Source organism: Anolis sagrei, chromosome 2, assembly GCF_037176765.1.
Source record: "Anolis sagrei isolate rAnoSag1 chromosome 2, rAnoSag1.mat, whole genome shotgun sequence".
Classification (NCBI taxonomy): Eukaryota; Metazoa; Chordata; class Lepidosauria; order Squamata; family Dactyloidae; genus Anolis; species Anolis sagrei.
In genome coordinates this window covers 103807885-103834902 of record NC_090022.1, presented here as the reverse complement: position 1 = coordinate 103834902, position 27018 = coordinate 103807885, and the positions used below count along the sequence as shown (strand labels likewise).

Here is a 27018-nt window from a genome sequence, read left to right as displayed (position 1 = left end):
CCCCCTTTACAGAACGGAGCCCTCCACACATTGTAAAGGGACTTCTGGCTGGGCTTCATGCCAAAAAGGGAGGTAATCCAGTGCCCACCACTGCTGTGGCAACATGGGACCCTTCCCGTGTTGCCTTCCCTTCAATGGGGGGAAGCCAGGTGGCAATGTTTCCCTCCATGGGATGAGGGAGAAGGTAAGGTGAGTGATGCAGGGTGTGGAGTGGCAGCTTCTCAACATCCCCTTCCTGAGCCCATGGATTCACCTCAATGTGGGGCAAATCCATGAGCCTTTATGATAAAATAAATATATAGTTTTACTTAGCTGTTTTGACATTAGTAGCTTAGTTATGTACTAGTACACGTATGACAGCTTTCTGGAGATTCCTGACATTAATATGTTCAGGTCATACTCTTAATAAGACTCCATTTCAGGACAAGTTTGTCAATAGTGTTTCCTATGGAGAATCATGTTCAGAAGTTAGGTGTCTGAAATAATGTTTTATTTTGCATATCCATGTGCACAGATTTTACAATTTACAGTTTTACAATTACAAGAATATGGCTTAAGAAATCATCTCCATGGCAGAGTTATTTAATAGGAGAGCACATAACTTCAAAGAAGTTCAAGGTCTAGACATGGAAAATCAATGATGATTTTTTTTGTCAATGATGATGTTCTGAAAACGTTTCACAGATTGTCTCTATACAATTACCCACATAGAACCTCATTCCACAGCCTGAGAATGACAATAAGATCACTGATAGCCAATTAATACCAAGTTTTATTTCAGAGGAAAGAACTGACAAAACTGCTCTATGAAGTTGAAATGGTCACCATTGTTCAACAGGTGACTTGAAAGCATATATGCACACATACACACACACAGGTCAAAAGCATGCTTACTATGACCCTTCAGATGTTGTTGAACTGAATCTCATCATCATTGGCTATATTGCCAGTAGGGGTGATGGGAGTTACAATCCAACAATATCACATCATTGTTCATCACTGGAATCAAATTTTCCCAAGCACACAATTTGCAGGAAAGAGTACTGGAAAAATTCAGCATTTTGGAACAGAATGGAAATTGAAGAGAAGAGGGAAAGATTGTGTGCAAAAATGGGAAATAGATTTGCATTTGATTATGAAATATATTGGTCATTGGGGAGGTCTCAAAGGAACATTCTAACAAAAAAGACAAGCAAAGCTTGTGATTCATCTCAGTCTAAAGAATTTATGGGAATAATTCAGAGGGCAGCTTGTATCCAGTCTTCCTGTCATTTAAATATTAAGATTCCTGACATTTAGATAATAGGCCAAGTGTAGAAAATAGCTTTGGAGTTAAGGGTTTATCAAGAAGAATATGGCTTCACAAGTGTAACATTTGGAGCTAATTACTGGACCAACATATTAGAAGTACTATTGGCCGCCAACTGTCCCCAGACATTTAGTTCTTCTTGATGAAATGAGATACATTGATTGAGCAGGGAAATGTGGCCATAATAGGAAAACATGACTGGAATATTCATAAACATAAGTTTAATCTAGATTTAAATTGAGGCAGAATATGCAATTTGTTCTTCCTTGTGAATGACCATTAGGGCACCTCACAAACTCACATAATCTTATATTCATCACACACTCTCCATATTTTAAAAAAGCAGCCCCAATTAGGGGTGAGGTGGGGAGGGACCGGCTGTTAGAAATTGTGGGAGCTGAAGTCCAAAACATCGGAGGGCTGAAATTTGTCCATGCCTGAGATAGATACTCTTAAAACATAGAGTCTCAGTACCCTGATGGCACCAGATCATAGATTTGTAAGTTAAGGAGAATCAGCCCTGTTTAATACTTGGATGGGAGACCATCAATAAATGTCAAGTACCATAGACTATATTTTATAGGAAGAAATTAACACTGATATGTTTTTAGCGGGTGTTTTAATGTATATGGTTTGTTTTGGGGTTTTTTTTGCTGGATATGTATTGTACGTAAAGTATAGCATAGAATTGTGCCTTTGTGTGCTGCTCTGAGTCTCCTTCAGGGTTGAGAAGGGAAGGATATAAATATGGCAAATAATAATAATAATAATAATAATAATAATAATAATAATAATACAGAGGTCAAACAGAATGGTACAGTGGCTTGGGCATTGCACTATGGCTCTGGAAACAGGATTTAATTACCTGCTCAACCATGGAAACTCACACTCTCTCAGCCACAGTAAACTCTGTGTTAGGATCACAATAAGTCAGAAGGCATACACATCAACAACAACAACAACAACAGATGCAACTATATTTGATCAGGGTGGTGATTAGAAAGCAGTAGAAATTGGCAGCCAGTGGAGTGACTTTAGTATAGGTGTAATACGCTCACTCTTGGATGTTCCTGTACTCAATGTGGCTGCTATATATTGGACCAGCTAGAGTTTCCAAACTTAATACAAAGGTAGCCCAATGTAAAGTACATTGCATAAGTCCAACCTTGAGATTACCAGTGTGTGCATTACCATTTTTAGGTCCTCCAAATCTAGGACAGGGTGCAGCTGTCATATCCACTGAAGCTAGTAGTAAGTATTCTATCTACGTGGGCTGACTTTTGGAGAGACATATCCAGGAGCACTCCCAAGCTCTGAACACAGTCTTTTGGGGGAGTGTAACCTCCATCTGGAACTGGTTAACACACCTTCATGCCCAGATTAGGACCCTCAATGGCAAGCACTTTTGTTTTGTCTGGAATCAGCTTCAATTTGTCCCCCCCCCCCCAATCCAATCCATTAACTCCTCTAGGCATTTATTCAGAGGAATGAATGCCTATCCTTAAATGAAGTTGTTTTGAATTTGAATACCATTGGCATACTGATAGCACCTCTCCTCATGTCTCTCCCAGCAGTTCCATGTAATTTTTTTTTCAAAAAAAGGGGGCTAGAATGGCACTTTGTGGGATGCCATATAACAGCTCCTTTCTTTTGAGGAGCAGCTATCACCAAACACCCCCATCTGGAACCTGTCTGAGAGGTATGAGCAGCCCCTCTGCAACACAGTGCCTCTGATTTACCCCTTCCCCCGGCATTTAAGAAAGATACCGATGTCAATGGTATCGAAAGCTGCTGAAATGTCTAGAAGCACCAACAGGGACACACACACCCCTTGTCAGTGTTAAGACACAGATCATCCACTAAGGCAACCATAGCAGTCTTAATTCTGTATCCTACTCTGAAGCTGGTTTGAAGTACTGTCCACATCAACAGTACTGACCAATTAAAACTGATGCAGTATAATCCCATCGCAGAGTTGCTGGACACCTCGTTATCAATTTCTGCTCCAATGATCGCATCAAAGTTGGCTCTTAGGCAAGAGATTTCATCTGTGAAATGGGTATTAAAGACATTACGGTGAGCTATTGAAGGTTCTAATAAATTAAGAGGGGGGGTACCTGAGTTAAACCTCTCACCACTCTGAACAGCTCAGTTGGACATGAATCTGAAGACCCAATGTATGCAGAGATGAAGGCTTTCTTCGCTGTATGTATTGCTACCTTATAGGAGCAATACATACAGCCATGTCTTGTTGCATAAAAGTTGAATTTTCCTCCATTTGCACTCTAGCCTTCATTCTTCCTATTTCATTTCCTTGAGGATCTCTGTATACCAGGAAGCCTGGTTAGTAAAGGGTCGGAGATGATTTTTGGAAGCGATCATGTCAATAACCTTGGTTAGATTTTGATTCCATTTATTGACCAGTGATTCAACAGTGATGCCAGCCATGAAACCCTCTAAGACCTCCTGGAATTTCAAAGGATTAATTGTCCTTCGAGGGCGGACCATTTTAATAGGTCCTCCACCCCTTCAGGGATTGGTTGTAGTTGTGATTTTATGAATATAAACTCACTTCTTCAGATCCAGTAGGGAGTTATAAGTTACAAGAGTGGGATGTAATAGGATTCAAAATATGCAAACCTTATTCCTTGCTCTAAATTTTCACTTTTAAGTCAAGGAGATTTTCCAGTTAGGATACGTGGGGAATGTTATTAAGTTGACCTTTTGGCCACCATTAATGATCAGGGATTATAATTCATTTTTGTCTTGCCCAGATCTAACATTATCCACCATTCCATGCTGATGGAAAACAACTCTCCCAGCTCCATTCACACTATACAGTCGAAGCACTATTATTCCCCTTTAGCCTCCATCCTATGAAATCCTGGATTTGTAGTTTGTTCAGGGATAAGAAGAAGCTGTATGTCTTGGAATTCAAAATTCCCTTCCCAAAACTGCAGGTCCCGGAATTCTCTAGGATGTCGACATGAAAGTTGAAATAGCATAATGGCTGTAAAATTCTATAGCTGTGTCATATAAAAGTACCCATTCTGCGTAAAGGTGCATCTATGCAGCGTGATATCACTTTAACTGCAGTGTGATATCACTTTAACTGCCATGGCTCAGTGCCTGCAGCTTTCCCTGCCAAAGAATACTAGTGCCCCACCAAACTACAAATCACAGGATTCCATTGCATTGAGCATCGTAGCTAAAGTGGAGTCAAACTGCATAAATCTTACAGTGTAGATGTACTCCAAGAGCTGATTTTTCTGAAAGAGATGAAACCTACAAAGAGCTTTTAAACAACTAGCCATTTATGCAGTGATAACTTAATGAGGGGTGCATTTGTTATCTGCATTTTGCTACCAAGTAACAACAGACGTCTTATTTTACTCTTGCACCATATCAGAATTTGAGGACAGTGCAAGATTCATTACCATTTTGGAAGACAATATAGGCAACCCGTTTTCTAAATAGTTTATATCAATTTAGATAACAACCTGTATTCAGTCAGAATTAGAAACAGGAAATTGGGGACTTATTAGAAATAGCACGATAACTATTTAGGGTGCACCCTAGACAATTCAGAGAGTGAATTTTCGTTAGAATTATTCATGATGCTCCCCAACCCCCCTCTGCTCCCAGAAGCCTCTTGGTTGAAAAATAATACATAATGATGGAAAGGTTTTCTGCACTCTGCACTTGGCTCATTAGGCACCAAGAAGAAAGAAGCAGCACCAAAACATTGCACGCATTGAGCACAAGAAATAAGATGCATACAACACACACAGCCTTAGTTGAATTAACTATCAGGTTGCATTTTTTCATAAGTGTGATGAACCATGATGGTAAATGAACCATGATAGTAAATGGTAATTAATAAGGCAAGCACAATGCCTTGAAAGATGTATTCTTTAATATTTGGAAATGTTTACCCTTATATAGATCTTTATCTATGGAATCCATATTAACTTATCTGGGAAGCCTAATAATTGCATTAAACTTTACACATACACAAATATTGGCTTTTCTGTTGTCACTCACTCAGCTGCAAAACAAAACAAAACTCAGATGTCTTTTCAAGATTTGGCTGCATGGCAATTTTAAAAAAAAGCAAACCAAGGGGAAAACCTTTTGGTTTTCCTTCTGTGCTCTTATTAATGCATGAGGCACCATTATTCTGGAATCCAAGAGTTTTTGCTGGTTTGATGAAGGCTAAATAAACCTATATGTGCATATTGTAACTTACTTTTCTATTAAAAAAAATTAAGTGTGATGTACAAAAGCCGGAACAGCAGCACGTCTCTCTTGCGGTTTTCTCTGTGTAGGTGTTAGCTGAACTGGCACAGTGCCAGTTTAATTACCAGACTAGCTGAACTTCTGCATCTGGACTCAAATGCTGGAGTATCTCTCAGTGTAATTAAAAAGAATCCAGCTCCTCTGGAGAGGCTGCACTTGCTCATATATATTAAGAACCCGTGCTTGGGGGGGGGGGGGGAATTCATTACTATTTTGTACATTTATGCTCCTTGAGTTTCACATTTTTTATTAGTTAAGAGTTCTGCTTGGGTCTACATAATTGAATTTCCATCAGCTTCAAAACAAAGAATTCCATGGCTGACATGATCCTATGTGTTATAGAAGACTGGCAAGAAACCCTCAGGAAGGCTCTAGAACTGGTTTGGCTCATGCATTTGGCAAGCACGGTAAAATTGTGTTGGCCAAACTCATGCTACCCTTCAAACCAAATAAAGGGTGGAATTTTGAGTAGAGAAAATCCTTCCCTTCAGGCAAAAACAATAGGGTTGTTCTAACTATCAGCTGGTCACTAGGAATGTCTGTCATGATGTTTAATATCAAGATAAAATAACTGTGCGAAGTCATCTGGGGACTTGGCAGAAAACGTCTCCTATCTACTGGTGGCAAGCAGCTCATTTTAATCTGTAGATGTACTGAACAGCTGCCTGCAATTGGCAATGGAATGGGTAAAGACAAAGAAACTCACATTTGAAGCAGATAAGACAGATATACTATTAAGGTGATATTAAATCTGATTTGGATGATGTCATATACCTTCTTAAAAGCATTTCCAGACTAGTCTGAGATGATAATGGATTTGGATATGATGCTGAAATGATATGCATGGGGCTTTCTTTGAAAGTGCAGTTGTTTCAGAGTAACCTAGTGATTTTAATGGTATTAGTTTAACTTATCCTAAACTGGAATTTTATCTGTTATATTTGCTGCATCCTCCCTGTGATTTTTATCACCCTTTGAGAGCCTATCACCCAGACAATCACATTCATATCCTAAAAATGCCCAGTGATCTGCATCTACCTGTTTTATATAGCATTGTTATTCTGCATGTATTTTAATATTTTGGTTTTGTGTTTGTGCTGATTGCCTCATTAATAAGCCTTTCTATTCACACAAAGCCACAGATTTGGAAGATAATGCAAATACTCAAGGATTCCCACTAGGCCATAAATGTGATTTGGGCCAGACCAATCCATAGACTACCTAGTTCAACATGAGTCAAATCCAAATGTTGCTTCCCCCTAGTTTTTACTTATTCCCCTACTTTCCTCTTTTTGGAGAGACATTATTTATTTATTTATTTATTTCCAACATTTCTACCCGCCCTTCTCAACCCCCGAGGGGGGACACAGAGCGGCTTACACAGGTAACAATTTGAGGCCACAATGTACAAAACAATTATAACAGATATAACAACAATTTAAAACAATAAATAAAACAGTAAGTTAAAAACAATTTAAAACATTATTATCATCCATATAACCATTTCCAATCCAGATTGTCCCTATTCATTCATTCTTGTCCTATTTTACAACTGCTTTTAAAAGAGTTTTCCTCTTTTCCTCCTACTTTTCCTTTCATTCTTAATTTACTTTAGTTGCTGCAAACTGAGTTCAAAGTGCAAAAGTAGCTTGTAATGCATTAACTGAGCAAGAGGCAAAGGAAAGAAGGCAGAATCTTGGTCTTTCCTGTTGGCTCTGGCAAAATAATTCTGCAGCAGCTCTTCCTAACTTGTGTGCTTATCTTCATTCATATTTTTTGTCTTCTTGACCACACTCTGATTCCTTATAGAGATGTGTCCTGGTTTTCATCTGTAAAAATTTCAACTTATGATGACCTCATGAATTCTATAGAGTTTTCTTAGGCAAGGAATACTCAGGTGAGAAATGATGTTAGCTCATTAGCTCATTCTGCATTTGAAGACACGACCCTCCTCTGACCTGCGTGCTATCCCTAGGCACACCAGTGACAGGTCTCCAAATATCTCCCCTCCTACTCTGGTGTTGGTGAATGCTAGGTCAGTGCGGAATAAGATCAATACCATCAGGGACTTCATCACTGAAAGTGGGTCTGACCTAGCATATATTACGGAAACCTGGTTGCAGGAGGGCAATGAGGTCCTCCTTCAGGAATTAACATCTCCAGACTTTGTTATCACCCATCAGATGCAGACTGGGAGACGGAGGGGGGGGGGCGGAGTAGCAATGCTCGCACGAGATAATTTATCTCTTAGGGCTGTTCCCACTCTGAACATCTCTGGTATTGAAAGTGTCAGCCTTGTGTGGGATTCACAGGGGAGTATAGCCTTTCTACTGGTGTACCGTGCGCCTAACGCACCAGTGGCCAGCCTATCACAGCTGCTGGAGGTTGTGTTGGAGTGGGCCTTGAGGTTCCCCAGGCTTATCGTTCTGGGGGACTTCAATGTCCATGCTGATGCAGGCTCCTTTTCCTCAGCAGCTGAAGACCTAGTGTCGACCATGGCAACACTAGGACTCTCACTTTATAATACTGGGCCTACACATCAGGCTGGTCACACACTAGATTTGATCTTCGGAGTTGGAATCCAAGTGACCCTAACCTCCATTCTGGAGGTTCCATTGTCGGACCACTGTGCCCTAGGAATCCGTATTGAGCATACCACCCCACCCAGTATGGGCGCCGAACCTATTTGGGTTCACCTGAAGAGACTTATGGAACCGGTCAGGTTCCTGAATGCTCTGAATGGCTTGGAACCTGTCAGCGACTCACTGGAGGTGCAAATGGATACATGGAACACTAAATTATCCAATACACTTGACGAGATCGGCCCTAGACGCCCTCTCTGACCCCGTAAGAATCGGTCTCCTTGGTTTACTGAGGAGCTCCTTGCGATGAAACGGGAGAAGAAACGGCTAGAGGTTGTGTGGCGGGAACTCCATGACAGGGAATCGGAATCAGCTTATAAGAACTTTAGAGAGTCTTATGAGCATGCTATCACCGAGGCCAAAAAATCTTATTATGCTTCCTTGATAGCGTCCGCGAGCTCACACCCAGCACAATTATTTAAGATTATTAGATCCCTGACAACAATCCCTTCTCTCCCAAACAATAATGATCTGTCCCCTTCTGCTGAGGTTTTACGGAGCTATTTCGCAGACAAGATCTCGCTTCTCCGCCGGGATCTCCCTGCCACGATTGATACAGTAAGTGAACTTGAGACTCCGTGGCCACTCGCTGGGCCCATCCTTGACTGGTTCACCCCGCTGGATGCAGAGGCTGTCGACAGGATCATGACTGCAACTAGGCCGACCACCTGCTCCCTTGATCCGTGTCCCTCCTGGCTAGTAAAATCTTGCCTGGAGGGATTACATGAACCTCTGTTGAATATAATAAATAGCTCCCTTGAGCAAGGAGTTTTTCCAGAGGGTTTAAAAGAGGCAATGGTATCTCCGCTGCTGAAAAACCAGACTTAGATTGTTCGGTTCCCTCTAGCTACTGCCCAGTCTCGAACTTTCCGTTTCTGGGCAAGGTGGTTGAGAGGGCAGCAGCGGAACAGTTGCAGCAGTTCCTTAATGACACAGCTGGACTCGATCCCTTCCAGTCCGGCTTCCATAGGGGGCACGGGACGGAGACTGTGCTGGTGGCCATCACAGATCAGCTTCGCTGCCAGATGGATCAAGGCGGATCAGTGCTACTTGTATTATTGGACCTCACAGCAGCATTTGATACGGTCGATCACAATCTATTGCCCACCACCTAGCCATGACTGGGGTTAGGGGGATACCCCTTAAATGGGTGTCCTCCTTCCTCCAGAATCGGGGACAGCGTGTGGTGAGGGGAGGGATGGTTTCCGAGAGATCTCCGCTAACTTGCGGGGTCCTGCAGGGAGCTATTCTCTCTCCTCTATTATTTAACATCTATATGCGACCGCTTGTCTGACTGGTGCGGAGCTTTGGGCTTGAATGCCACCAGTACGATGACACTCAGCTCATTCTGAGGATGGAGGGCCGGCCAGACTCTGTACCCGAGAATTTCCATCAGTGCCTTGAGGCTGTTACTGGATGGTTGCGTGCCAGCAGGTTGAGAGTGAATACAGCGAAGACGGAGATCCTTTGGCTGGGCCGTCTGGGTGGGAGGGAGATCCAGCTGCCTACCCTGGATGGCGAGACACTACGTCTGTCATCTTCTGTAAAAAGCCTTGGTGTCTTATTGGGCCCTCTGCTCACAATGGAGGCCCAGGTCTCTGCTGTGAGCAGAGCTGTGTTTTTCCACCTACGTCAGGCTAGGCGACTGGCTCCCTTCCTATCTAGGAACGACCTGGCTACGGTGATCCAGGCGACGGTCATCTCGAGGCTTGACTACTGTAACGCCCTCTACATTGGCCTTCCTTTGTCAGTGATCCGGAAAATGAAGCTGGTGCAAAATGCGGCGGCTCGTCTTCTCGCTGGGGTGCCGGCGAGGTGTCGTATCACCCCAATTCTACAACAGCTGCACTGGCTTCCGATTGAATACCTGATTACTTTCAAGGTGCTGGTACTAACCTTTAAGGCCTTATATAGTCTGTGGCCGGCGTACCTGAGGGCCCGCTTATCCCCCTACCAACCCCAGAGATTACTTCGGTCCGCAGACCAAAATTTGCTTGAAGTTCTCAACATCCGGACTTATCATCTGTCCTCTACTATGTCTGTTCTCAGCAGTATTGTTTTAATCTACTGCTGTAAACCGCTCCGAGCCAAATTGGGAGTGGCGGTATACAAGTCAAATAAATAAATAAATAAATAAATAAATAAAATGTATTTAGGGAATGGAGGCCCCAGGATATCAGCTATGATTTAACTAGCTCCCTTCATGGCACATCTGTGTTTGGCAATATGCGTTTCTAGGCAAGAAAACCAACAAATGTTGATTTAATCCTCCAGTGATTTAAAATGTAAAAATAGCAAGGGAACAGGACAACTAGTCAGTTTGAACATAGTCATATTTGCAAAATTACCCATTGGAAATTTTGAAATGTGGTATGAGTGTGGGTGTACGTGTGCATACACATAGGTACAAATCCATTAATAACATTATGTAACATAGATTTTTCACTGCTTTCATTTGAGCCAAACTAATTGAGAAGGCAGGCTATGTGTCACTCAGTTTTCCACATTTTTTTTTTTAAAAGCTGAAGCTTCATGGGGGGCATTTTAGTTTGTGAGAAGCACATAGGAAGTTGTTTAACTCTTATCCATCCCTGCTGGCTGTGCTTTCTGTTATTTTTACAGGATGGGGGGAGATATGTTTCTATGGTCTGGTAGCTAGAATAGTTAAAGGAATATATAGATCTTGCAAATACTTTCATCACCTGATATAATGCTGGCTGTTTATGACATCGGGACCTGTAGTCTTATGCAAGAGATTTGTTTGTCAGCTGAACAGCTGACATAGGGTGCCTGGACAAAGTTCTGTCCCCAACCTAAACATGTAACTACTGAAACCAAATGGCCACAAGAAACTTACCTTGTTCACCCACTAGGCTGAGTGTAAAGCAACCAAGTGCCACCTTCCTATAAGGGAGACTGATGCAGCCTTGCAGAATGATTACTTCCAATAACTTTCTTCCTAGGCAGCAGCATCTTCCCTGATCCCATTGGCTAAGCAAAGACCCTTCCTCTGTTTCAATAGAAATGGTGGCTGCTTCTGTCACAGACAGTCTGGGATAGGAGACTCCACCCACCAGACACACTCCCAAATAACAAGTTGTTACTAATGGGATGCATATTGGTTTTCCAATCACATGTAAACACAGTGCTTCAGCAATGGAAGAAACTATTCTATGTGCAAAAACACAATTAGGATCCTGTGTGCAAATAATACATTTCTACAAAGTTTAGCAGAGAAATTCTGACAGAATACTGATGGAATGGGGCAAATGGCATGTGATGAGACCCGTTCGAAATAATTCTCAAACAGTCTCGGAAATGGAGCATTTCTTAATGTGATAAATCCCATCTCCCTCTGCCCCCCTTTTCCTTGTTCTTCAGGTCTTTAGCTGGTAAACTTGGGGGCAAAGAATAGTAAACATGCATGAGAGGCTTTTTGGATGAAAGACGGGGTATAATTGCTCTAAATAAAATAAGTAATAGAGAATGACATGATGAGGTCATGATTCCTCTCCGCCCATGGTTAATACGTTAGGCATTCAAACACATACTTTAATTCATTTGCACTTTTTCAAACCCCCCCCCCCCCTCTTTATATGAGGCAAAAGTATTAATATAAATATTAAATAAACCTTAAGGACAAATCATAGTCTGAAATGCAGGTCACCTGAGAAGATTGGTAACATGCTGAACCTGGTGAATGAAATATTTTGGAAACATATATAAAACACTCTTACAGAAAAACCATTTTTTCTGATTAAAACATTTTTCACTTTTAAAAACTTCATTAAACTGTTACTTGTATAATTATGCATTTGGCTGGATCACTTTAAAAAAATATGATTTTTTAAACCAAGGAAACTACCATGCATCTGTCACATCCATTCTGTACAATTAAGCAGCAGAGCTTTAATGAACTTAATTAAAATTTCTCCTCTATGATTGCAAATCAAAGATCCTGGAGTTCTTCATTGGAATTCTTAATTAAAAATGACACTTTGTTACTGGTTCATGGGGGGATTTTACTAACACTTTCTCAAATATACAATTATTATGTCCTGCAGGTATAATGGATCTCCACATGCTTCTTTTATCAGTTTTGTTGTGGTATCAAACTTTTGTTGAGGTATCAAACCTGACCAAACCTGACCAGTGTTATCTTATAGGTGCTCTTGCAAGGAGACAGATGTTATGGCAGATGTGTGTGTGTGGAGGCATCATGGATACTTCCAGATAGCACAAGACTACAAGTCCCAGCGGCCCTGGCCAATATAGTCAATGCAGTCAATGCAGACTCCGAGGAGAGATTTGAGCCCTCCATTAAACACCTCCCACTGACCCCAGAGGTGAAAGTCATGAAACCCCAAATTACTAATCCGTATATTGTTCATGACAATCCCTGGGAGGCCCTCATGAGTATTGAAGCAGAGGACAAGGGACAAATTTCAAAAGTAAAATGCTCAGAGTTGCTATCCACTAACATTTTTTGGGCCATGTAAGTTTCACCCTAATGCTAGGGGGAATCTTGCACACAAATGGAGTCAGTGTAGGCTGGCTAAAAACCTTACCATGAAGCAGGCGCATTAACAAGATTTGTGCTGTTAAAAATGTTCTGTACATGTCAGTATTAAAAAAACCTAGAATACCGCATTTCATTGAATAATGATTGGCACTGCATAATAGTCTCACCTATTTTTGGGTCCTGGGTTTTTTTTTTACCCCGCAATCCTCACATAATAGTCACACTTTTGTTCATGAGTGTGACTATTATGCAAGGGGTTAACCCTTCATAGCTTGGAGGTGAGAGGGGATAAGATAGGTACTTTCTCTCCTACCTCTCCCCTCCGAGTTATAGAGGGCTGCCTTGTAGATCTCTCTGGATAGCACATGGGCAGGTGGGCCTTCCACTTCCATGTCTGCCAGCAAGAGCTACAAGGCCACTGATGGCAGCCAAGAGAGGCCTTGTAGTTCTTACTGGCATGTCAGCAGGTGGCTTTGCACTATGGAGTTTCCTTTGACTGGCAGATGAGGAAGCCATGTAGCTGCAAAATACAAAAAAAAAATTCCCCACATAATGCCCCCCCCCCCCCGGGGGGAAAGTTATGACTATTATGGAGTATTTTAAATTTTACTCATGTCTGGAAATGAAGAAGCACATATAGCCGTCATAGATCACAATGAATTGTGGCAAGTAAAAATAGGGTAAAGACAAAAATGATAAAGTTCTAACCTTCATGTGTCATAGAATCATAGAATCATAGAATCATAGAATCAAAGAGTTGGAAGAGACCTCATGGGCCATCCAGTCCAACCCCCTGCCAAGAAGCAGGAATATCGCATTCAAATCACCCCTGACAGATGGCCATCCAGCCTCTGCTTAAAAGCTTCCAAAGAAGGAGCCTCCACCACACTCCGGGGCAGAGAGTTCCACTGCTGAACGGCTCTCACAGTCAGGAAGTTCTTCCTAATGTTCAGATGGAATCTCCTCTCTTGTAGTTTGAAGCCATTGTTCCACGTCCTAGTCTCCAAGGAAGCAGAAAACAAGCTTGCTCCCTCCTCCCTGTGGCTTCTTCTCACATATTTATACATGGCTATCATATCTCCTCTCAGCCTTCTCTTCTTCAGGCTAAACATGCCCAGTTCCCTAAGCCGCTCCTCATAGGGCTTGTTCTCCAGACCCTTGATCATTTTAGTCGCCCTCCTCTGGACACATTCCAGCTTGTCAATATCTCTCTTGAATTGTGGTGCCCAGAATTGGACACAATATTCCAGATGTGGTCTAACCAAAGCAGAATAGAGGGGTAGCATTACTTCCTTAGATCTAGACACTATGCTCCTATTGATGCAGGCCAAAATCCCATTGGCTTTTTTTGCCGCCACATCACATTGTTGGCTCATGTTTAACTTGTTGTCCACGAGGACTCCAAGATCTTTTTCACACGTACTGCTCTCGAGCCAGGCGTCACCCATTCTGTATCTTTGCATTTCATTTTTTCTGCCAAAGTGGAGTATCTTGCATTTGTCACTGTTGAACTTCATTTTGTTAGTTTTGGCCCATCTCTCTAATCTGTCAAGATCGTTTTGAATTCTGCTCCTGTCCTCTGGACTATTGGCTATCCCTCCCAATTTGGTGTCGTCTCATTATACACCTTCTTACAGATCAACACCATGATATTGGAATTTCAGGCATACTGATAGAGTAAATGTCAGTATTAAATATACTGATAGTTTATTCTCTAGAAGACAATAATGCAAATGTACATTTTCTCATGCACCATCAAAAAATTCATCATAGCACAAGTCTTCCCCCCTCCTAAAAGGTTTAATGCAAAAATATTTATACATAAAATACAGCTTTTTACAAATATCGTTTCTACAAAAAAATGTGCAAAACATACTTGTATTCTTGCCCAGAGGAGAGAAAACTTCTCATATTATTTACCCTGGTCTGTGAGAATGAAATGGGTGAAGATTTACATTTGTAGAAAGTTATTGGTTGCTATATCACAAATAAATTTCTTTCTTTTTAATTGTTTTCCAGGCACGTGTATACAAACAGCAATACAGCAATTATTATCTATGAATCTAGAGAAATTTAATTAGACCCAACTCCCAAAATGCAGTATATATATATATATATATATATATAGAGAGAGAGAGAGAGAGAGAGAGAGAGAGCTATCTCTTCCTTCTCCTCTTCCTTCTTTATCACCATTCCTCCTTCACCATATTTCATTTTATGCAATGTTTTCATTATTGCAAGTGTCTCGCTGTTGGTTTGTAAGCAACTTCACTTCAATATTTTAAAAAGCAAACATATCTTATGAAAATGCTGATTAGGACTCAAATATATAGTGTATGTTTTATGCCTATCTCTTTAATCTGGGATTGCACATTGCACATTTAGAGATATTTATCCAGAAATAAACCTTATGGTATTCCTTGGGACTTACTCCTAAAGTATTGTGCATTGGATTGCAGGAAATGAATGAAGCTGTACTTCTTGATAGATATGCACAGCATCACATTTCACTTTGAGGGGAATAAGCAAACCATGTTTAGAATTAAAATGACAAATGTAAAGCTTCCTTTCACAAGCATCTGCTTCTCAAATATTGCCTGTATCTTGTTGCAGGCTTTTTGTTTACATTTAGATGATTATTTTCTTAAAATTAGGAGTGATTCATATTGCATATCCCTTGCCTTTTTATTACAATTAATCTGGTCAGCATGTTTGCATCCAATAATTATTGCCCAGTGAGCATGAAGCTGGAATTAGCTTTTAGAAAGGCTTACAAGTTCCGAAAATATGTGCTGTCAAAATCCTTGTATGGCATGACCTTGAAACCTATTTACTTTTCTTCTATAATAAAGATCCGTATTTTCTCCTTGTGCACTGATGGTTTGCTCATTCCAAACAAATGGGATGCTTTTTCTTTTCTTTTGAGGAGACATTTGGGGTTGGGGATGAAAATATATAAATGAATGAATGTGGAGAACCTACCAATAACAAAATTTGGAGAGAAAAAAACGTTCCTGGTTTGAAAGTATTATTCTGTTTAATTCTACAATACTTACTTTGCAAGTGGTTGTTATACTCCAGAAACTTCATTTTTGTGACTGTCACAGACTATGTTGAATTGGTTTATACTCAATGAGATATTCATTGAAAAACATAGCAAAATGTGTTGGAGGATGTTCCGCAAAAACAAAGTTTTGGAGTTTAAAAAACCTTTTCCATGTTTTTATGATAGGACCAATTAGGAAATTGCATTTATAACCCAGCAGCAAAAACTCATGTTGCATAGTGTAATAGATAGATTTTAAAGAGGTTTTTATAGATCAAGGGACATTAAAAGCTAAGTGATTTGATTATGCATGTTAACTCAGTTTGTTATTTCAGTCCTTTATAATGTTGATAATTTATAGACAATATTTAATTGTTGTGGATATAAAACAAAAGTCATTCATCTTAAAAAACTATCCAAAGCAGGCTTATTGTGGTGGTCGCAGAATCATGGGAGGGGATTGGACAGGATGACCTTTGTGGTCTTTTACCCTTTTAAGTTGCCTAGTTTTGTTGTTTATTCATTCAGTTGCTTCCAACATTTTGTGACCTCATGGACCAGCCCAAGCCAGAGCTCCCCGTCAGCTGTCGCCACCCTAAGCTCCTTCAGCTCCTTGAAGTGACTCCAGTCGCTTCAAGGATACCATCTTGCCCTTGGTTGGCCCCTCTTCCTTTTTCCTTCCATTTTCCCCAGCATCATTATCTTCTCCAAGCTTTACTGTCTTCTTATTATGTGGCCAAAGTACTTCATCTTTGCCTCTAATATCCTTCCCTCCAATGAGCAGTTGGACTGGTTGGATCTTCTTGCAGTCCAAGGCACTCTCAGAATTTTTCTCCAACATCACAGTCCAAAAGTGTCTATCTTCCTTTGCTTAGCCTTCCTTATGGTCCAGCTCTTGCATCCATAGGCTACTATGGGGAAATACCATTGTTGGCAGTGTTATGTCTCTATTCTTCACTATTTTATTGAGATTGGTCATTGCTTAGTAGACATGTGTAATATTTTCATTATTTTCCCTTCCTTGGCTTTTAAAAAGCATTTGCCATGTTCATTAATGTATCCCATCCACCTACCAGCTTTTTAAATGTCAGTCATGGTTATTTGATAGTTATGCCAAGCAGAATCTGTAGTGTGGGCCAGATCTGTCTGGAACAAATTTAGCAATGAACTCTAACAGATTCCTGTTCCCTCTTTGCTGTCTTCTACTGCTACAGCTGGAAAACTGGCTGGGATTTCTGGGAGTTGTAGACCAAAACACCTGGGGACCCACAGGTTGAGAACCACTGTTCTAGGTGGATCTGGTTTTCAGCTTACATCCTATCCATGTTATAGTCCTGCCTTCTAGGCTGGTAGATTTTGATTGAAATTTAAAATGGTGAATAAAACCCCACTCCCTAAATTGATTTTATGTTTACACCCAGAGTAAATTGACTGTCTCAGGGATATGGAGCTTATGAGCTGTCAGTATTAACATAGACTGGTTTATTAGTGACTCTAGAAGTGGCAAAAGACACACTTTTCCTGTGATAAAGAAGTTAACTTTCTGCTCTTGCATACCTAGTGGCCAGTAGGCATGTGCATTTCGGCCAAAAGGCATGCTATTTTCAGGTCCATTGTCGACTGTTCCCTTGTTTCATTTACTGAAAAGTTACTCAAAAGGGGAAGGGTGATGCCGTTTTATTCGGCAGAGATTTGGCCCATTGACTACAATGGGAAAATTTAAGGCTCAATTCTGAGTCATTTTCATGCCTATCTGTATGAAAACTACCTCAGTTGTCGACCTCATTTACAACTGCAGGTCTGTCAAGTTTCAAAATAATTCACCAGTCTACTGATTTTTTAGAATTATTTTAAGTTTTAATCATTTTTTAAAAAATAAAACATACCACAAGAGAGGATTCTGGGAATTGTAGTTGCTAATTGTGTCCATTCTCAGCCAATAAGAGCATGGACACCATTAGGCTTTTTATTAGCTGAGAGACACACAGAAAGAAAAACTTCAACTCCCATCATGCTCCGAGAGGAACTTTTCAATTGACACCCTATGTTAGTGCCACTGGGAAAGCGAGTTCCCAGGGCCCTCTCTGAAGGAGGAGGGAACTTTACAAGAAAAAATGGAGATGGCTTCTTTTGCCAGGGAGAGAAAGATGCCGCAGATCCCCCTGCCTCAAGTATTTTGCTGACTTAACTCTTTCCTCTTCAGAACCGAAAATATTGTCTCTCTGAATTCATTTTGCTGTTTTTTTTGTCTCCTCCTCCCTTTCCTGTTTTCAGAAATTAAATGAAAATGGCCCACTGAAAACCACACATTTTTTTGTTAACAGTGATTTGGGCCAGACTAGTGGCCAGATATTCAGTGAATGTCAAAATAGAATATTTTGTGTTCAAGTTGTTGTTGTTAATTGACACATGCCAGGGCCCCAGAGTTTTCTTCCTTGCTACAAAAGAGGCATTGGGTGGGCTTCTGGGACTATTTTGCAGGTGGTTTCTATTATTTTTCTATTCAATTTCTTCCTGAAACTCAGGGAGAATAGTTGCACACAAACAGACACACAAATGCAGTTGATGTTTAGGACAGTTGGTTCAGTAAGAGACAGTTGGAAGGCTAACAAAGAGAGCAAACAAATTTGTACCTGGGAAGTTTTTGCCCTGAAGCCATGCTTATTCAGCATGCATTAGTTTCATTAAATTCATTGATATTTCCTAGGAAACTGAAGTTTGGTTTGAATTCCAATTCAACATCACTACCCTGGCTTCCAAAAAATAAAGCCAGTAGCAGAATGTATGAGTTCCTGCCCCATAGCAAGGACAATCCGAAGAGTTGTTGTTGGTTTTTTGGACTATATGGCCATGTTCTAGAAGCATTATCTCCTGACGTTTCACCTGCATCTATGGCAGGCATCCTCAGAGATTGTGAGGTCCTCAGAACCTAGAACAACCCAGTGATTCCAGCGATGGAAGTCTTCGACAATAGTTTGAAGAGTCCTTTTGTTTAACCAGAACTGCTTCCAGAACTGCAAATTCACTCAATACTGTTGCTAGTTATAGGGAGCATCTGCTGCTTTTCATCCTCATCCTCAAGGGAAGAATTTTAAAATTGAGATCAGAAAGCTTGTTCCTTCCTCCATGGATGATCTGACTACTGCCATCATTGGTCATGTCTTATTTTTGTTTGTAGCTTGATGAGAAACTCTGGAGAACTGAACCACTTATTTGCATTTTGATAAACTGCCATCATGGGCAGCATTGTCTCAGTTACAGTGGAATAAACACAGCAGTGGAATCCTGGGCTCTTCTTTCTGGTTAGAATGATTATTAATATCACATTTAACACACCTCATATCAATACTACCCAACCAATCACTTTGTGGGCATACACCACACCAACAGCAAAACCACAGAGAAGGCACCCATACAAGTCACTGGAAAATGCCCCTTATTCTCCAGCACTCCTGGCAATATACTTCTAGCCCTGCAGGATGCTCCCCCGCCCGACCTCAGGATACCTTTACCTTTTCTGCTCTCAGGTCACCTTCCAAAGAAAGAACTGAACAGTAGTTGTCCTAAATTTTAATTTTGAAGGCGGTCACTGTGAGTTCTGGAGGCATTCTTGCGAATAAAACTTGTGCTGGAAGCTAGCATATCACTTTTCATCATGTCATCCCTTGAGATTTTTGAAATAAACAAATCATTTAAAAAGAAAACATCTCCAATGAATGAGGAGTAAGCTGAGACTCCAAGAGGGGTATGTTTACAGCAGGCAGCATGTTATAGAACCCAGTACTAAGCTACGCAAAGCTCTTGCTGCCTGGCACATCCCAATGCCTGCAGAGCTACGATTTTTAAAGCTGTTTCTTAAAACAGTTCCATGCTGTGAGGCATTGCCAGTCTGGGCACAACTGCCTTATCCTAATTCCTTCCTCAGGCAAGATTTTCATGTTGCTGCCAAACTTGATTTTCTGTGCCCTTCCTAAGAATTGATGATACTTCGCCATCTGGTACACTCCTTGAGAGTTAGGCTTTATATGCCAAGAATGAGTGGAATGTGTGCTCTCTTGCCAGGCTTCTTTCAGGCATCTTGGAGCTTTCCCAGTCCCGCATAGTGGATTCCAGGCCTTAGGTTTGACCTGCTGGATTGGGCTGGGCATGAGTAGGTTTTGTTTCAGCTAGCAAACAAGAGTTAAACTCAGAGTAAGATTTAAGGGAGAAACAGGTTTTGTACCAAGCTACTGGGTGAACTGCCTTGAAGCAATCTGGGTTTTTTGCTTATACTCTACTTGAAGTTATGGGGAAACCCATTATTAATTTTCTGTCATGATATTACATTTCAGTGTTAACCATTCCCTTTTTTCTATTTGTATTTTAATACTTCTTTACAGCATATAAGAAGAGAATTCAAAATATTTTAAAGGTTGTACCAACACGCATGGATGGCTTGAAAATTTTGCTATTGTCTGAGCTTCTTATCTACCAGTCTCCAGGCCCTTCCAAACAGGGCCTGGAGACTAGAGACTGTGGGAGCCCTTGTGGTTTTACCTAAGACATCCAAATGGTGTCTTCGGTAAAATCAAATTATTTGGAACAAAGCAGGAAAATCCTGCTTTGTTCCAAATTAATTACGTACTGGATTAGGCCCGGGTTTTCCTGAAAAACCCAGGTCTAATCCAGTATGGGCTTTATGGGGAGTGCCCCCTTAGTAGTCCTGAGACTACCGAGGGGGCAGTCTGCACAACTCTCTTGGGTTTTCCAGGCTGAATCAGCCCAGAAAACCCAGAGGGATGAACCCCCCTCCCCAAAAATGCTTTAAAACCCCTTTAAAAATAAAATAACTTATCCGGCAGCCATAACTGTGATGTCGCAGCTCTCCTTGCATGTAGATATCACGCACCAGGAGAAGCAGGGGAACCAGGAGCAATTTTCCTCTTTACCTGATAATGGTGGCTGGGTAAGTTATTTTATTTTTGAAGGATTTTTAAAGGGTTTTTTGGGAGGAGGTTTATTTAGGCTTTGCGTCCTGGTATGGGGACAGAAGGCTGCCTTTTTAAACTCAGGTTGGCATGGACTTCTCCCCTTTGTGAAACCAGCCTCTGTCTCTGTTCCCCTCAAGCACTGGTGAATGTTCATCCTGGTGGTCCACAATATGCCTTCTTATCCAGAATTCCCTATCTATTTCAGTTCTAGCTTTCACTTAGAATACCTGTCAGTAGTTTGTTTCACCAGCACCCTTTGGTGATTATTCTTTAAAAGATTTCTGCTGCCACCATATTAATAAACAGGCTGAGGTATTATTGAAAGGTTGTTCAGTAACACAACCTGTGTCACTATAGTTTTCTTAAAGGCTGCTGAAAGCTGACTTGAATAATTTGCTTTTACCACAGAGGTATTCACACTGAGGCTGGTATAAGTTAGTAAAAATAACAAGAACGTTTATTGAACAGGCTTGAATGATTCAGGTACAAATGCTTAATGGTTTCAGTAAAAGTTACAACACAGAAAATTACTTCAGGAAATGAATCTCTGAAAGTAACTCCCAAAAATCCCCCTTGGGAATCTAGCCAAAAACCCCGAACTAGACTTCCTCAGGAAAAGAACAGACCACTAACAGTATTCTAGCTATCTTCAACAGCTATTCTGAATACTACACAAAAGACTGACCCAAACTTCTTCTTCAAAATCCCAAAGTGTTCTTTAGAGATCATCTAAAATCACGGGGTGGGATACTATCAGTATGCTAATGACACCCAAAATACATTGCTCTATGTTTTCAAATACAGATTTAGCTAAGGATAAATAAAACTTAATATATTTAAAATAAATGGTTTGAGTGCTTAATTAAAGCAAGAGGGGAAACGCCTAGCTCACAGGTTACCCTAGGCCTATGGGGTGCCTATTTGGCTTTCCAGCTCTTCTCTGCCTCTACCAGCTGTTGAGGCACTTGGTGCAAACATCCAAATATTTTGAGGAAAAAAAATTGCACACTTTTCTTACCTGTACATTTGTGGTAAAATCTGCACTCTAAGGTGGAAAAGGCAGTGTCTATTCACTGGTTCTGATTTGTGTACAGGTTTCTATGCATTGCATTCATGTTGGTAAAAAAAGGATAGACTTATTAAGCTTTATTTTATTTTATTGAGGCAAGATTATGTATTTGTTGCCAAGGAATTTGAACACAAAAAGTTATGTGGAAATCTTTATGAAGAACTCTTTATTATTTCCGCATGATCCATACTCTGGCCTCCTGCAAATGTGCATAAGAAATTAAAACAAAGAATTTAAACACTTCCCAAGTCAATCATTTTCAAAATTTGGAGGACACACTGGGTACTGCATAAAAATTGGATGTACTCAAAGAGAAAGTTGCCATTCTATGGGACGCCAAAAGAAAATTGCTGGTGAAAAATAAGACTTTAATGTTGTGATAAGAAACTCCAAAAAGAAAAATGGGTTCCCCTGAAACTGTGGAGACCAAAATCCACTGATTGTGGTAATACGAAAATAACTAAATTAACCCAATGTATATATTGCAAATACACATATCAAAAAAACTGCCACATTCACATTAAGTAGAAACAACTGGTTCTTCTCTTGAAGTATAAAACAAAGTCTTCGTTTGAGAAAATGTCCTGTTCTTTATTACATACTAGCTTGGGGACCCGGCGTTGCCCGGGTTATTAGAGAAAGTGGGTAATGGCGGTTCTGTATGCCAAGTTTGGTCTTTATTGGTCTTTGGATAACGGCTGCATTATTTTCAGGAAGTGAGTGAAGGTACTTGAAGTCCCATCATCCATGGGCCATCCTCCTACAAACAGCAGCAGGATATAGAGTGGGTCATGGGGGCTCTGTGTGCCAAGTTTGGTCTTTATCAGTCATTAGATGAGGGTGGCAGTGGTGTCCGTAAGTGAGTGAAGGTACTGCAAGTCCCATCATCCAAAGTCCATCCCCTTTCAAACTGCAGCAGGATGTAGAGTGGATCATGGGGGCTCTGAGTGCCAAGTGTGGTCTTGATTGGTCATTAGAAGAGGGTTGCAGCAATCTTCGGAAGGGAGTGGAGGTACTTGAAGTCCCATCATCCATGGTCTGTCCTCCTCCAAACTGCACCAGGATGTAGAGTGGGTCATTGGAGCTCCATGTGCCAAGTGTAGTCTTGATTAGTCATTGGCGAGGGTCTCAGTGGTCTCAGGAAGTGAGGAAAGGTACTGCAAGTCCCATCATCCATTGTCAAATTCTTCCAAACCGCACCAGGATGTAGAGTGAGTCATGCTGGGTGTCTGTGTAAATTGTGATCCTGATCCATCATCGTTGGCAGTTGTAATGGTCTTAGGAAGGGAGTGCAGGTATTGCAAGTCCCATCGTCCATGGTGCATCCTCCTTCAAACTGCACCTGGATGTAGAGTGCGTCATGGAGACTCAGTGTAGGAAGTTTGGTATTTATTGGTAATTGGATGAGGGTTGCAGTGGTCTGAAGAATTGAGCAATGGCACTGCAAGTCCCATAATACATGGTCCATCCCCAGCCAAACCACACCAGGACGTAAAGTGGGTCATGAGAGGTCTCTGTGCGAAGTTTGGTCCTGATCAGTCATTGGATAAGGTTAACAGCGGTCTCAGAATGTGAGTGGTGGTACTGCAAGTCACATCATCCATGGTTCATAGTCCTCCAAACTGCAGTAGGATGTAGAGTGGGTGATGGGGGCTCTGTGTGCCAAATTTCGTCTGTATTGGGAGTGTTCTGACCCAGCCCCCTTTGGCCTTTCCTTTCCTCTCTTTCTCATCTCGGAATGTTGGATTTGAGGCTGGCAAATCAGAGACCATATGCAAATTTCCTTCTGTCATGCCCCGTTTCTGTCATGAACGCTCTTCTCCACCAGGGGCTCCTATTGAAGCTGCCCAATCAGAGACCATATGCAAATAGCACCACAGCGGCAGCCAATCAGAACGCTGCCACATACACTTCCGCCCTCCACACTTCCTCTGTTCTTCCCATACGAACAAACACTCTTCTTTATTATATACTAGCTTGGGGACCCGGCGCTGCCCGGGTTATTAGAGAAAGTGGGTAATGGTGGTTCTCTATGCCAAGTTTGGTCTTTATTGGTCATTGGATGATGGTTGCATTGTTTCCAGGAAGTGAGTGAAGGTACTTGAAGTGCCATCATCCATGGTCCACCCTTCTCCAAACAGCAGCAGAATATAGAGTGGGTCATGGGGGCTCTGTGTGCCAAGTTTCGTCTTTATCAGCCATTGGATGAGGGTGGTAGTGGTTTCAGTAAGTGAGTGAAGGTAATGCAAGTCCCATCATCCAAAGTCCATCCTCCTTCAAACTGCAGCAGGATGTAGAGTGGGTCATGGGGGCTCTGTGTGCTAAGTTTGGTCTAGATTGGTCTATGGATGAGGGTTGCAGCAATCTTGGGAAGGAAGTGGAGGTACTTGAAGTCCCATCATCCATGGTCTGTCCTCCTCCAAACTGCACCAAGATGTAGAGTGGGTCATGGGGGCTCTGTGTGCTAAGTTTGGTCTTGATCAGTCATTGGATTAGGGTCACAGTGGTTTCAGTAAGTGAGTAAACATACTGAAAGTCCCATAATCCATGGTCAACCCTCCTCCAAAACTGCAGCAGGATGTAGAGTGGGTCATGGGGGCTCTGTGTGCCAAGTTTGGTCTAAATTGGTCATTAATGAGGGTTGCAACAATCTTGGGAAGGGAGTGGAGGTACTTGAAGTCCCATCATCCATGGTCTGACCTCCTAGAAAGTGCACCAGGATGTAGAGTGGGTCATGGAGACTCTGTGTGCCAAGTTTGGTCTTGATCAGTCATTAGATGAGGGTGGCAGTGGTGTCAGTAAGTGAGTGAAGGTATTGCAAGTCCCATCATCCAAAGTCCATCCCCTTTCAAACTGCAGCAGGATGTAGACTGGATCATGGGGGCTCTGTGTGCCAAGTGTGGTCTTGATTGGTCATTAGAAGAGGGTTGCAGCAGTTTTGGGAAGGGAGTGGAGGTACTTGAAGTCCCATCATCCATGGTCTGTCCTCCTCCAAACTGCAGCAGGATGTAGTGTGGGTCATTGGAGCTCCATGTGGCAAGTTTAGTCTTGATTAGTCATTGGCGAGGGTCTCAGTGGTCTCAGGAAGTGAGCAAAGGTACTGCAAGTCCCATCATCCATCTCCAAAGTTTTCCAAACAACACCAGGATGTAAAGTGGGTCATGAGAGGTCTATGTGCCAAGTTTGGTCTTGATCCGTCATTGGATGAGGTTTGCAGAGGTCTCAGAATGTGAGTGAAGGTACTGGAAGTTCCATCATCCATGGTCCACCCTTCTCCAAAACTGCAGCAGGATGTAGAGTGGGTCATGGGGGCTCTGTGTGGCAACTTTGGTCTTGATTGGTCATTAGATGAGTTTTGCAGCAGTCTTGGGTAGTGGAGGTACTTGAAGTCCCATCATCCATGGTCTGTCGTCCTCCAAACTGCTCCAGGATGTAGAGTGGGTCATTGAAGCTCCATGTGCCAAGTTTAGTCTTGATGAGTCATTGGCGAGGGTCTCAGTGGTCTCAGGAAGTGAGTGAAGTGACTGCAAGTCCCATCATCCATTGTCAAATTATTCCAAGCCGCACCAGGATGTAGAGTGAGTTATGTGGGCTCTCTGTGTAAATTGTGGTCCTGATCCATCATTGTTGGCAGTTATAATGGTCTTAGGAGGGGAGTGCAGGTATTGCAAGTCCCATCGTCCATGGTGCATCCTCCTTCAAACTGCACCTGGATGTAGAGTGCGTCATGGAGACTCAGTGTGCCAAGTTTGGTATTTATTGGTAATTGGATGAGGGTTGCAGTGGTCTGAAGAATTGAGCAATGAGCAATGGTACTGCAAGTCCCATAATTGAGCAATGGTACTGCAAGTCCATCCCCGGCCAAACCACACCAGGACGTAAAGTGGGTCATGAGAGGTCTCTGTGCGAAGTTTGGTCCTGATCAGTCATTGGATAAGGTTAACAGCGGTCTCAGAATGTGGTGAGTGGTGGTACTGCAAGTCCCATCATCCATGGTTCATAGTCCTCCAAACTGCAGTAGGATGTAGAGTGGGTGATGGGGGCTCTGTGTGCCAATTTCAGTCTGTATTGGTAGTGTTCTGACCCAGCCCCCCCCCCCCCGCCCTTTCCTTTCCTTTCCTCTCTTTGTCATCTCGGAATGTTGGATTTGAGGCTGGCCAATCAGAGACCATATGCAAATTTCCTTCTGTCATGCCCCATTTCTGCCATGAACCCTCTTCTCCACCAGGGGCTCCTCTTGAAGCTGGCCAATCAGAGACCATATAGCAAATAGCACCACTGCGGCAGCCAATCCGAATGTTGGAACTTTCAGGCTGGCCAATCAAAACGCTGCCACATACACCGTCCGCCCTCCCTCCACAATTCCTCTGTCCGATACAAACAAACACTCTTCTTTATTATATACTAGCTTGGGGACCCGGCGTTGCCCGGGTTATTAGAGAAAGTGGGTAATGGCAGTTCTGTATGCCAAGTTTGGTCTTTATTGGTCTTTGGATAACGGCTGCATTATTTTCAGGAAGTGAGTGAAGGTACTTGAAGTCCCATCATCCATGGGCCATCCTCCTACAAACAGCAGCAGGATATAGAGTGGGTCATGGGGGCTCTGTGTGCCAAGTTTGGTCTTTATCAGTCATTAGATGAGGGTGTCAGTGGTGTCAGTAAGTGAGTGAAGGTACTGCAAGTCCCATCACCCAAAGTCCATCCTCTTTCAAACAGCAGCAGAATGTAGAGTGGATCATGGGGGCTCTATGTGGCAGGTTTAGTCTTGATTGGTCATTAGAAGAGGGTTGCAGCAATCTTTGGAAGGGAGTGGAGGTACTTGAAGTCCCATCATCCATGGTCTGTCCTCCTCCAAACTGCACCAGGATGTAGAGTGGGTCATTGGAGCTCCATGTGCCAAGTTTAGTCTTGATTAGTCATTGGCGAGGGTCTCAGTGGTCTCAGGAAGTGAGTGAAGTGACTGCAAGTCCCATCATCCATTGTCAAATTCTTCCAAACCGCACCAGGATGTAGTGTGGGTCATGCTGGGTCTCTGTGTAAATTGTGGTCCTGATCCATCATCGTTGGCAGTTGTAATGGTCTTAGGAAGGGAGTGCAGGTATTGCAAGTCCCATCGTCCATGGTGCATCCTCCTCCAAGCCGCACCAGGATGTAGAGTGCG

At 42.1% G+C, this 27018-nt stretch overlaps 1 protein-coding gene across 3 annotated transcripts in view; it reads left to right on the top strand.

Annotated features, from left to right (window-relative positions):
- The window catches only part of KCNIP1 (potassium voltage-gated channel interacting protein 1), a 725477-nt gene that overhangs the window by 389740 nt on the left and 308719 nt on the right, over nt 1–27018 (top strand). The gene's annotated exons all lie outside the window — the stretch shown is intronic.